Genomic DNA, 10,605 nt, shown 5'->3' on the forward strand with positions numbered 1-10,605 from the left:
TTGCATAATACCATCATGCTCACATCATCCACAGTTGATTGCATCATTTTCTGATGCAATGCAATACTAATGCCATGCGGCTGCTGAAGTAAGTTGACGTCAGCAGTGTACTATACATGTGTAGGCCTATTATACTAATGCCAGGCGGCTGCTGAAGCTGACGTAAGCAGTGTACTATATAAAGCCCAATCAGATAGGTTCAGCATTTAAAATATTTTAGACGTTGTGCGAGACAGTTCAAGCTACTGTTACATAAAACTTATTATTTTATCCATTTACGTACAATAAAGAACAGTAATGCCTCGAAAGTGTGTTAATACCGCGGACAATTTTTGCTATATTTGTGGGGAAGTGACATTTGCCAACCAGAAGAAAAGTATCAATTCTCAAGTGAAGAAGGCATATCATCTTTACTTCGGATGCAAGGTTGGTGACCAAGACAAGCCTTGGGCTCCGCATATATGCTGTGCTACATGTACAACACAGCTTTCACAGTGGTTGAATTGCAAAAGGTCATCAATGCCGTTTGCAGTCCCAATGGTGTGGAGAGAGCCAAGCAACCACCTAACTGACTGTTACTTCTGCTTGGTTCCTACTCTTTCCGGCGGAATAACGAAGCGAAAGAAGTCGAGAATAGTCTACCCAAACATTCTGTCTGCATTGAGACCAGTTCCACATGGTGAGGGACTTCCTATTCCAGAACCTCCAGCAGAATATTCTCTTGATTCATCTGACGAAGACAAAGGTGAGTCGACCTGTTCTTCTCCTGGTCCATCAGCATGCAGTGATCCAGATTTTCACTGTGGTGCATCATCAACCCCACACAGAATAACACAGGAAGAACTAAATGACCTGATTCGTGATTTGGACTTATCAAAGAACAAGGCAGAATTGCTAGGATCAAGACTCCAACAATGGAATCTTCTAGAAGAAGATGTCACAATTACTGCATATCGAAAGCGCCACCAGCAATTGGAGCCTTTCTTCAGAAAGGAAAGTAATCTGATATTCTGTTCCGATATTGAGGGCCTCATGAATGCTTTAAAAATCACTCATGACCCACAAGAATGGAGACTATTTGTGGACTCTTCGAAACTGAGTCTCAAGGCTGTGCTTTTGCACAATGGAAACATTCTTCCATCTATTCCAGTAGCGTATGCTGTCCACATGAAAGAGACATACGATAACTTAAGGCAGCTACTGAATTCCATTGAGTATAACAAGTACAGCTGGCACCTCTGTGGTGATTTGAAGGTAGTTGCCCATTTAATGGGACTGCAGCAAGGATATACAAAATACATGTGTTTCTTATGCGAGTGGGATAGCCGAGCAAGGGAAATGCACTACATGAGGAAGGAATGGACTCACAGGCAGAATGTAGCCATTGGAGAGAAGAATATCCAACACCCAGCTCTGGTTGAGGCTCAGAAAATCTTGCTACCACCCCTTCACATCAAACTAGGTTTGATGAAGAACTTCATGAAAGCCATTGACCGGACTTTGCCAGCATTCCGATACCTGCATGAAAAATTCCCTCGACTCAGCGAAGCAAAGATTAAAGAGGGAGTTTTTGTGGGTCCTCAGATTCGAGAGCTTTTCAAAGATGACCGGTTCAACAACTTGCTGGAAGGTGACGCGAAACAAGCATGGAATGCTTTTCGCCTAGTTTCTACAAACTTCCTCGGAAATGTTAGGGCAGAAAACTATAAGGAACTAGTAGAAGACATGTTGATGAAGTATAAGAAACTTGGCTGCAATATGTCTCTAAAGATTCACTTCCTTCATTCCCATTTGGATTTCTTTCCTAGCAACTGTGGTATTGTTAGTGATGAACACGGCGAACGTTTTCATCAAGATATCGCAACAATGGAACAAAGATACCAGGGAAAATGGTCCACTACAATGCTGGCTGACTACTGCTGGACACTCCTCAGAGATGCTCCCGAACAGCTGTACAAGAGACAGGCGAAGAAATCTAAGATGTAGTCAATGACTTGATTTTTTATGGGTAGGCTATTACAGTTGGCCTTTTACTATTGGAATGCATTTCGTTATGTAAACATTAATTTCTTGCAGATTACAAAAAAACTAGAGCCAATTTTGCAATTTGACTGTCATATTCGTGTTCAGCACATAAAAATTGATAAGAATTGACTAATTTTATTTCAGTAACATGACTTTTGTAAAAATTTGTTGTCCAGTGTTATTGGAAGGGCGAAGCTGCTTTTGAAAAGTTAGCGAACGGAACAAAGATCATCCACGGGGCTGCTCGAATATAGCTGGCCAAAGAAGTGGCAGATTTACCTATCCGTGCAAACAAAGATCTTCAATGTGTAGTTTGATGTGAAAAGACCCAACGAAATTCATCAGGGTGACCTTTTGTTTCTTCCACACGATCGTGTACGTGGATGTGCATACAAGCGCACTTTAAATAGTGTAGATGTTGCCATTAGATAAAAAAAGCCGAATCATGGCGTCTAAAGATTCTAAGAGTGTCCCACATGCACGTAAATATATTAACGCACGTTCACCACGAACATTGCCAAGGCTATTACAAGTATATCCGGGCAAAGAATTGTCATGGAGCAGTTGCTGCGTTGCTAACAAAACCAAAGGTGCAAGTTCGTGTTGTACACCTTAACATATATCACAATCAAGCCATTGTAAAACGATTTAACTGCACACTTTCGGAACAATTAATCGGACATCAGTAAGTGTAGGAATTGTAAATGATGCCTCGGACCCGATACCGCGGGTGGGCAACATGACCTCTATTGGCCATATAAGCCATAAATAAGGAAACCACACGCACAGTTGGGTTACAACCCGCTCAGGCGGTTCGACAGAATACTGTCGCCGTTACATACAAAATGATTTCATAAACATGGCCTTTAGACCCACTCGGAGACAATTTCGTTTTGGTACCTGATGTACCGGTCGAGTCAGAAGGAGGAGAATGTTGTGCTACTGATTTGTATGGTCCATTGATGACAAGGATTAAATCACTATTTTGCTTATATACGTCAGCTGATCTAATAGTAGTTAAGTGGGGCACATTAGGGACAATGGGACTTAGCATTAAAAAGACCCCTGGGTCAGATTAGGGACAATGGAAATTTAACATGGAGAGAAATCGTGGGTCACTTTAGGGACAATGGGAATTTAACATAGAGTTTGGGTCTGTCTAGGGACAAGGGAAATTAACATGGGGAATAGAGTTTGGGCTTTTGGGATTTTTTTTTTTTTAAATCTTTTTAAATTTAAATTTAAATTTAAATTTAAATTTTAAAAAAAGGGGTAGGCAATGGAAAGGCTATCTCTTTTCGAGAAATATGGCTGGCCCTGAAAAGGGCCTTTGGGTTTATGTTAATGTATTCATTAACATAAATGGTACCGCATTGGTCTTCTTCTTGTCCTTAGGCTACGTCTCACTGTTAGTCCGTAAATCAGCACTCTTTTCAGGCATCCTTGTCTTTCTACGTAGATCCTACGTATCCACAGGCTGGTGTTTGTCCTGTGGACAACGGTCCACTTGGATCGGACATACATGGGTATGTCCGTCCGGAACATCATGGAAGACACAAGCGTAGAAGATTGCACATCGGTCCACATCTTGAAGCAACGAGAACAAGTGAATCAATGCACTGAACTGCGCTTATTTATAGGTAGAGGCAGGATTGAAACGGATTGAGTTCATTCACCAATCCAAACACGCGTTACAAAATTCAGTCAGCCCGCATCCAATCCGAAGAGAGTAGTCTGTGACGTCAGTTGGTCTATATAGATTCGCTAGCGCTTGTGTGCAGTCAATCTATGCGACAGTGATTCAACATGACGGAAACTCAGAAAACGATCCATTGGGGTGCACCAGCAGGGGAGACTGCCCAAGGGAACCCGGACTTACTTTCAGAAGAGGTACATTGGGATTTTGTGGATTTTCTTACCTCGCAAGAATTTGTTCCGGAACCTTCGTTACCTTCTTCATTACCGCAAGTGGAGAATTTTAGACAGAGACAGAAAGAAGAATTGGAGAAATTTATGCAACGACAAAAGGAAGCGGAACAAGCTTTTCTCCTACAGCAACAGCAACAGCAACAAGAAGAGGTAAGAAAAAAACAACAGCAACAACAGCAAGAAGAAGTAGCAGCAAAGAAACAAGAGGGTGGAAATCAAACGGCTACGGTACTGTTGGACATTTTAGCGGAGTTAAGAAGTCTGAAACAAATGTATCAGACTTCTTTATCACGACCGAAGAGAATACGACCTTCTCGAGCTAAACACGCCAACCCTGTGACTAAGCCTGTCGTACCACCCTTAGTGATTTCAACCCAATCATCAGAAGTAGGCCTTGGCCGTGGCAAAGGCTTAAGGCAGTTAAAGTTGATTGGTTAAACTCACCCCTACACCAAAATAAAAAGGCCCTTTTCAGGGCCACCCACATTTCTCGAAAAGAAATACAATTTCAATTTGCCAATAACTCAAAAATAAACCCCACCCATTTTACCCTTATAGTACGTGTCTGTGTATGAGTGCGTGAGTGTAGCTTCTTATTTTAAAATCAAAACTCAAAGACACTTACCTTATATCATTCATGTATTCTTTTATCCATTTTTTACAATCCAATTCACAATTCACCACAGAACACTTTAATTAAAAGTTCATTGACTTCTTCTTTCTCCTTGTTTAGTCTCTCTGTTTTTTGAATTTCTTCACCGTTTTTTCCTCATTTTCTTCCCTTCTTCTTTTCTTCTCCTGTTTCTTTGCTTCTTTTAAATAGAATTGTCTTCTTTCTTCCTCTTCTTCCTCCGAAGAATCCCTCTCTTCTTTCGAAGAATCCCTCTCTTCTTCCCAAGAATCCCTCTCTTCTTCTGAAGAATCCTTCTTTTCTTCTGACTCCTCTTGTTTCTTTTTTGGGCAATCTGGAGACCAATGTCCTTTTTCTTTACAATAATAACAGGTATCTTGACTTTTGTCTTTTTTACCCCCTGTTTTTTTTTCTTTTTTGACGGTCTGGACACTCTGAAGACCAATGCCCTTTCTTCTGACAGATATAGCAAGTATCCTGACTCTTATCTCGAAAGGAAGGAGAGTAGTCCGTCGGCTGGTCTGAAGAGAATTTTCTAATGACCCCTCGCAAAGCTCTGACGAAACATTCCATCTGGGTAGTCTCTTCCATCGTTCTCCTCGGTTTGAGAGTGAAATGAATAGTGAAAGGACAAGACACAAACTTTTTATATACGCTGGTTTGCCATGACTATAAATTAGTCTATGGTGTTTGAACTTGAGTCATTTGACGTTTTGCACTCAAGATGAAACGATCCCATTCATTCGAGAAGAAAGAAGAAGAAGAAAGTAAGAGGCAGAAACGTGATCTATCGCCTCGTACCAGGGCCGAAATCTTGGCACAAATTCATGCCAGTGATTTTGAAGAGGACATGAGTGAACCAGAATCCGAACCCTCTAAACCAAGTTCACCACCCTTAGTCAACCCTGAAAAGTACTATTCCATTCGAGAGACGGAAAAGCGCTCCTCTAGAAAATTTAGAACCACGGCTTACACCTACACGGTGAAGTTTGAAGATTTCAAGGCCGACGTACCCTTGGAGAAAGCAGAAGTGTTTATCACCGAGATGTGGGATTCTTTGCTCACCGCACTCAAGCGACAATGTCAACCCAAAGAAGACGATCGCTTGACACTATCCATAGATCACGACGGTTTGAAATCCCTTGTTTGGATCGAGTTTAGCAGACCCGCAGAACTAACCCCTTCCAAAGTCATGGACAAGATTCAACACGTACAACAATCTAATGACCAGTTTGACATCACCGATGGTAAAGCCACACTGAAAATGGCTCACGTCTCTCTTCCTCAAGGGACAGGACCCAAAAAGGTCCTACTGGTGAACGACCTTCGCAACACCAAAAAGAGTCTCGTCCGAATTAACAACCCTCAAGACCAGATGTGCTTAGCCCGTGCCATCGTGGTGGGACGAACCTATGCCAACAAGAACGACACGGTAGAATGGAAAAGAACCTGGGAGAACATTCGAAAATCGAACCGAACCAAACAACGAAACGAAGCAGAACTCCTGTTGCAACAAGCTGGCCTGTCCAACGACACACCCTGTGGCATTCCTGAGATGCAAAAATTCCAAGATGCCCTAGCTCCACGCTACACCTTGAAAGTGCACCCTCAAGAAATGCGTGGGTCACTGTTGTTTCGAGGCCAGGATTTTAAGGACGGAAAATACATTCACCTTTATTATCACGATGACCATTTCGATACCATTACCAGTATCACCGGATTCCTGGGATACAGTTATTATTGTGAGAAATGTGATTATGGTTATAACAATCGAGAGCAACACAAGAATTGTGGATTGAAATGCCCAGGATGTTTGGCCTCTCCACCCTGTCTGAGCGAAGAACCAGTGCCTTGTTCGACTTGTCTGCGCACGTTTGTCAGCCCTGCCTGTTACCAGCAACATTTGAAAACACAAGGTTCACAGAAGAAATGTGCTTGTCAACTCCTGAGATTGTGCCATACGTGTGGACAAGGCATACTTACCAACAATGCCAAGGCACACGTATGTCGAGGAACGAAAAAATGTCACATTTGTCACCACATCGTGGACTTGGAACACGAATGTTACGTGCAAAAATACCAACCCCCACCAGAGAAAGAGGACGATCACAAGAAGAAAGGCAATTTCATCTTTTTCGATTTCGAATGCATGCAAGAGACTGGCATTCACATTCCTAATTTCTGCGTGGCTCATCGAGCGTGCGAGAAGTGCATTCAAGAACCTATATTCAGTCATTGCCCTCACTGCAGCAAGATTCCTGGAGGGCGTGAAAAAATCTTTCGGGGACCGAACACGTTAGCCGATTTTGCCCAATGGGTCTTAAACCCCATCGACAAGACGTGGAGCCAAGAGGACATCGAACGTTACGGAGATTGTCATCGTCATGCCACGGTGATGGCTCACAATTTCTCCGGATACGATGGACAGTTTCTTTTGAGGTACTATACGGAACATGGCACCGAACGTCCTAAAGTGATTTTGAACGGAGCCAAAATCATTTTCATGCAAGTGGGACAAGTGCAGTTTAAAGATTCAATGAGTTACTTGGCCATGCCTTTGAGTCGAATGCCTAAAACGTTTGGAATGACAGAAATGGCTAAAGGGTACTTTCCACACTTTTTCAATACGGAAGCCAATCAACACGCCGTTCTACTCCATTTGCCTGAGGCTCACTATTACGACCCCGACAACATGCGTACCGAACAACGAGAAGCTTTCTACGCTTGGTACCAGGCTCATGCCTCTGACCCCTTCGACTTTCAGGAAGAAATGTTAAAGTATTGTCGTTCCGACGTGGACATTTTACGACGTTGCTGTGGAAAATTTCGAGAACTGTTCATGGAACACGGAGGGGTCGATCCTTTGAAAGAAGCTTGCACCATTGCCAAAGCGTGTTCCTTAGTGTACCGCCAACGATTCATGCCTGAAAACACCGTGGCTGTCATCAGTCCTCAAACGACCCACTATGTCAAGCGTCAATACTCGGTCAAAGCCCTACGTTGGTTACATTACTTGTGCGACAAGGAAGACAAATGGATTCAGCATGCCCGCAACGGAGGAGGCGAAAAGACCATCGGAACGTATTCGGTAGATGGCTGGGACTTAGAAAACCCCAAGATCGTGTACGAGTTTAACGGTTGCTTATTTCACGGATGTCCCGTCTGTTACCCTGACCGTGACACTAAAAATCAGTTTTTGCAACGAACCATGGAAGACTTGTACCAGGACACTTGTCAGCGACGCCTAAAGTTAGAACAGCAAGGATACCAAGTGGTGGAAATGTGGGAACACGAGTACGATCACCGTATGAAAACCGATCCCGAGTTTAAACGCCTCGTGGAAAGTTACCAGTTCATGGACCCGCTGAACCCGAGGGATAGTTTGTACGGAGGAAGGACCAATGCCACCTGTTTGCTGTACCAAGCCGACGAAGAGAAAGGAGAAGAAATCAAATACTTGGACGTGTGTTCGCTGTATCCCTACGTGTGCAAATATTGTCGCTTTCCTGTAGGGCACCCGCAATTGTTCACGGAACACATCGACCTGAAAAACATTCGACAATACGAAGGCTTGATCAAGTGTAAAGTTCTGCCTTCCACGAACCTATACCATCCCGTCTTACCTCACCATTGTCAAGGCAAACTGATGTTTCCCTTGTGCCGTACTTGTGCCGAAACGTGCAACCAGGACCAACCTTGCCATCACAGCCAGGAAGAACGTGCCTTGACGGGAACCTGGGTCAGCGTGCAATTGTTCAAAGCTCTGGACATGGGATACCAACTGTTAGAAGTGTACGAAATTTGCCACTTTCCCAAGACACAACAGTACCACAAGGGTGACCCTACTCAGAAAGGCATTTTCGCCGACTACGTGGATGCCTTTTTGAAACTGAAACAAGAAGCCAGCGGCTATCCTTCCTGGTGTCACACTCCCGAAGACCAAATACAATTCAAAGAGAAATACTACGCACAAGAAGGCATCTCTTTAGACCACATCGAAAAAAACGAAGGCAGGCGATCGTTTGCCAAAGTGATGTTAAATTGCTTGTGGGGTAAAATGGCACAACGACCGTGTTTACCCAAGACGGAATATTTGACAGAACCTTCCCGCTACTTCCAGATGATTCACGACAAAACCAAATACATGAAACACGTGGACGTCGTTCGAGAGGATTTGATCTTGGTCAATTACGAAGAAGATCTGGACTTTGTACAAGACGACCCTTTTGGAAATGTCATCATTGCGGCTTACGTGACAGCTCATGCTCGCTTAAAATTTTACGAAGCTTTAGAACTGTTAGAAGAACGCGTCCTGTACTTTGACACGGACAGTTGCATTTACATCCATCACCCGATTCAACAGCACCCTGACATCGAAGGAGACCGTTTAGGAGCCTGGACAGACGAGCATCCCGACGACAAGATTCTAAGTTTCGTCGGTGGTGGTCCCAAAAATTACGGCTACGAATACCGTGACAAACAAGGAGAAGTGCACACGACGTGCAAAGTGAAAGGACTGACTCTGAATCATCGTACCAGTCGAGTGGTCAACTTTGGGGTATTGAAAGAAGCCTTGCAATCGGGAGAGGATGGAAACTTTAAAGTGACCACCTATCAACCGAACAAGATTGTACGTTTACCCACTCACCACATCGTCAGTCGACCCTTGGAAAAAGTCTATCAAATTGTATACCAGAAGCGAGTGCGACTTCCCAATCACTTCACCTTACCGTACGGTCACGTCGGTATTGGTCTGTATATGAAAAGGAACCCTAGGCAAGATCGATAGTTCATTGTTCTTTGAAGTAACTTACCATGTCGTTGACGAAGAAGAAACCAGATTGGTTAGGAGTCAAATGTTGGACATCACCGAGACCAGGGTTTTGAGGCTTGGACACAAGAGGTGGCCCAGTATGCACGAGAGTTATTCAAGGAAAAAAGTTACTTTTCAACCTGTGTTAGTGACGGTGCCAGAAGAACCCGTCACCCAGGACAGGACTGTCGTGGACAGGCCTGAAAGACCCTTTCGGGAGGACACTTGTGTGACCTTACCCCTACTATAGAACTGCTTAGAACTTTACCCAAAACATGTTGTACAGACACTTGTGTTTATTCCACGTTCATGGTTATCATGTGCCTTTTATTCTTGTACTTAAGCCTTTGGCTTTTATGCATTTTTGTCTTTCGTATTCATGTTTGAAACATTCAATAAACGTGTTCTGAAAAAGTATATAAACTCTTGTCTTGTTTGTTTTTCGTGTCACAAGTGACATTTCTCACACCATGGCTACCTCTGCTGTCTCTGCTCCCTCTTCCTCTACTGTCAAAGTCATCGACGAACACTTAGATCGTGCCAGTTGGGAGGCTTTGTATCTTCGCCATCCCTTTAACATGCTCATTGCTGGACCTAGCGGTTCAGGCAAAACCGAATTCGTCAAACGTTTGATCGAACATAAACATCATTTGATCGATCGACCCCCTCAACGAATCGTGTGGTGTTACAAAGAGTGGCAATCGGCGTACAGCCTCTTGCGAGAAAGTCAAGGCGATTCCATCGTGTTTGTGGAAGGCATTCCTAAAGAAGACGATGGCATCGTCTCTGACTCCCGTCAAACCCATTTGGTCATTTTCGACGACATGTTAGGAGAAGACGAAGAAGAAATTAAACTGTGGTTCACGCGCAAAGGGCATCACCGTAATGCCAGTGTCGTTTACATCACCCAAAATTTGTTTCAACAAAGTAAAGCCCATCGCACCATCGGTCTCAATGCGCATTACGTGGTCTTGTTTAAAAGCCCTCGAGATAAATCGCAAGTGCAAGTCTTAGCCAAACAGTTAGGAACGCCTTGGCTGACTCAGGCGTACGACGATACCACTCAAACTCCACACGCCTATTTACTCGTCGATTTGAAACCTACGACTCCCGAGGATTTGCGATTTCGTATCCACTTGTTTCACCACTGGTGCCAAGACGGAGGGCCTGTCCTGTACACGTCTCCGTCCTCGACTTCATTTCACTC

Source organism: Sinohyriopsis cumingii, chromosome 5 (genome assembly GCF_028554795.1).
Source record: "Sinohyriopsis cumingii isolate HCF-2022 chromosome 5, ASM2855479v2, whole genome shotgun sequence".
Lineage (NCBI taxonomy): Eukaryota > Metazoa > Mollusca > Bivalvia > Unionida > Unionidae > Sinohyriopsis > Sinohyriopsis cumingii.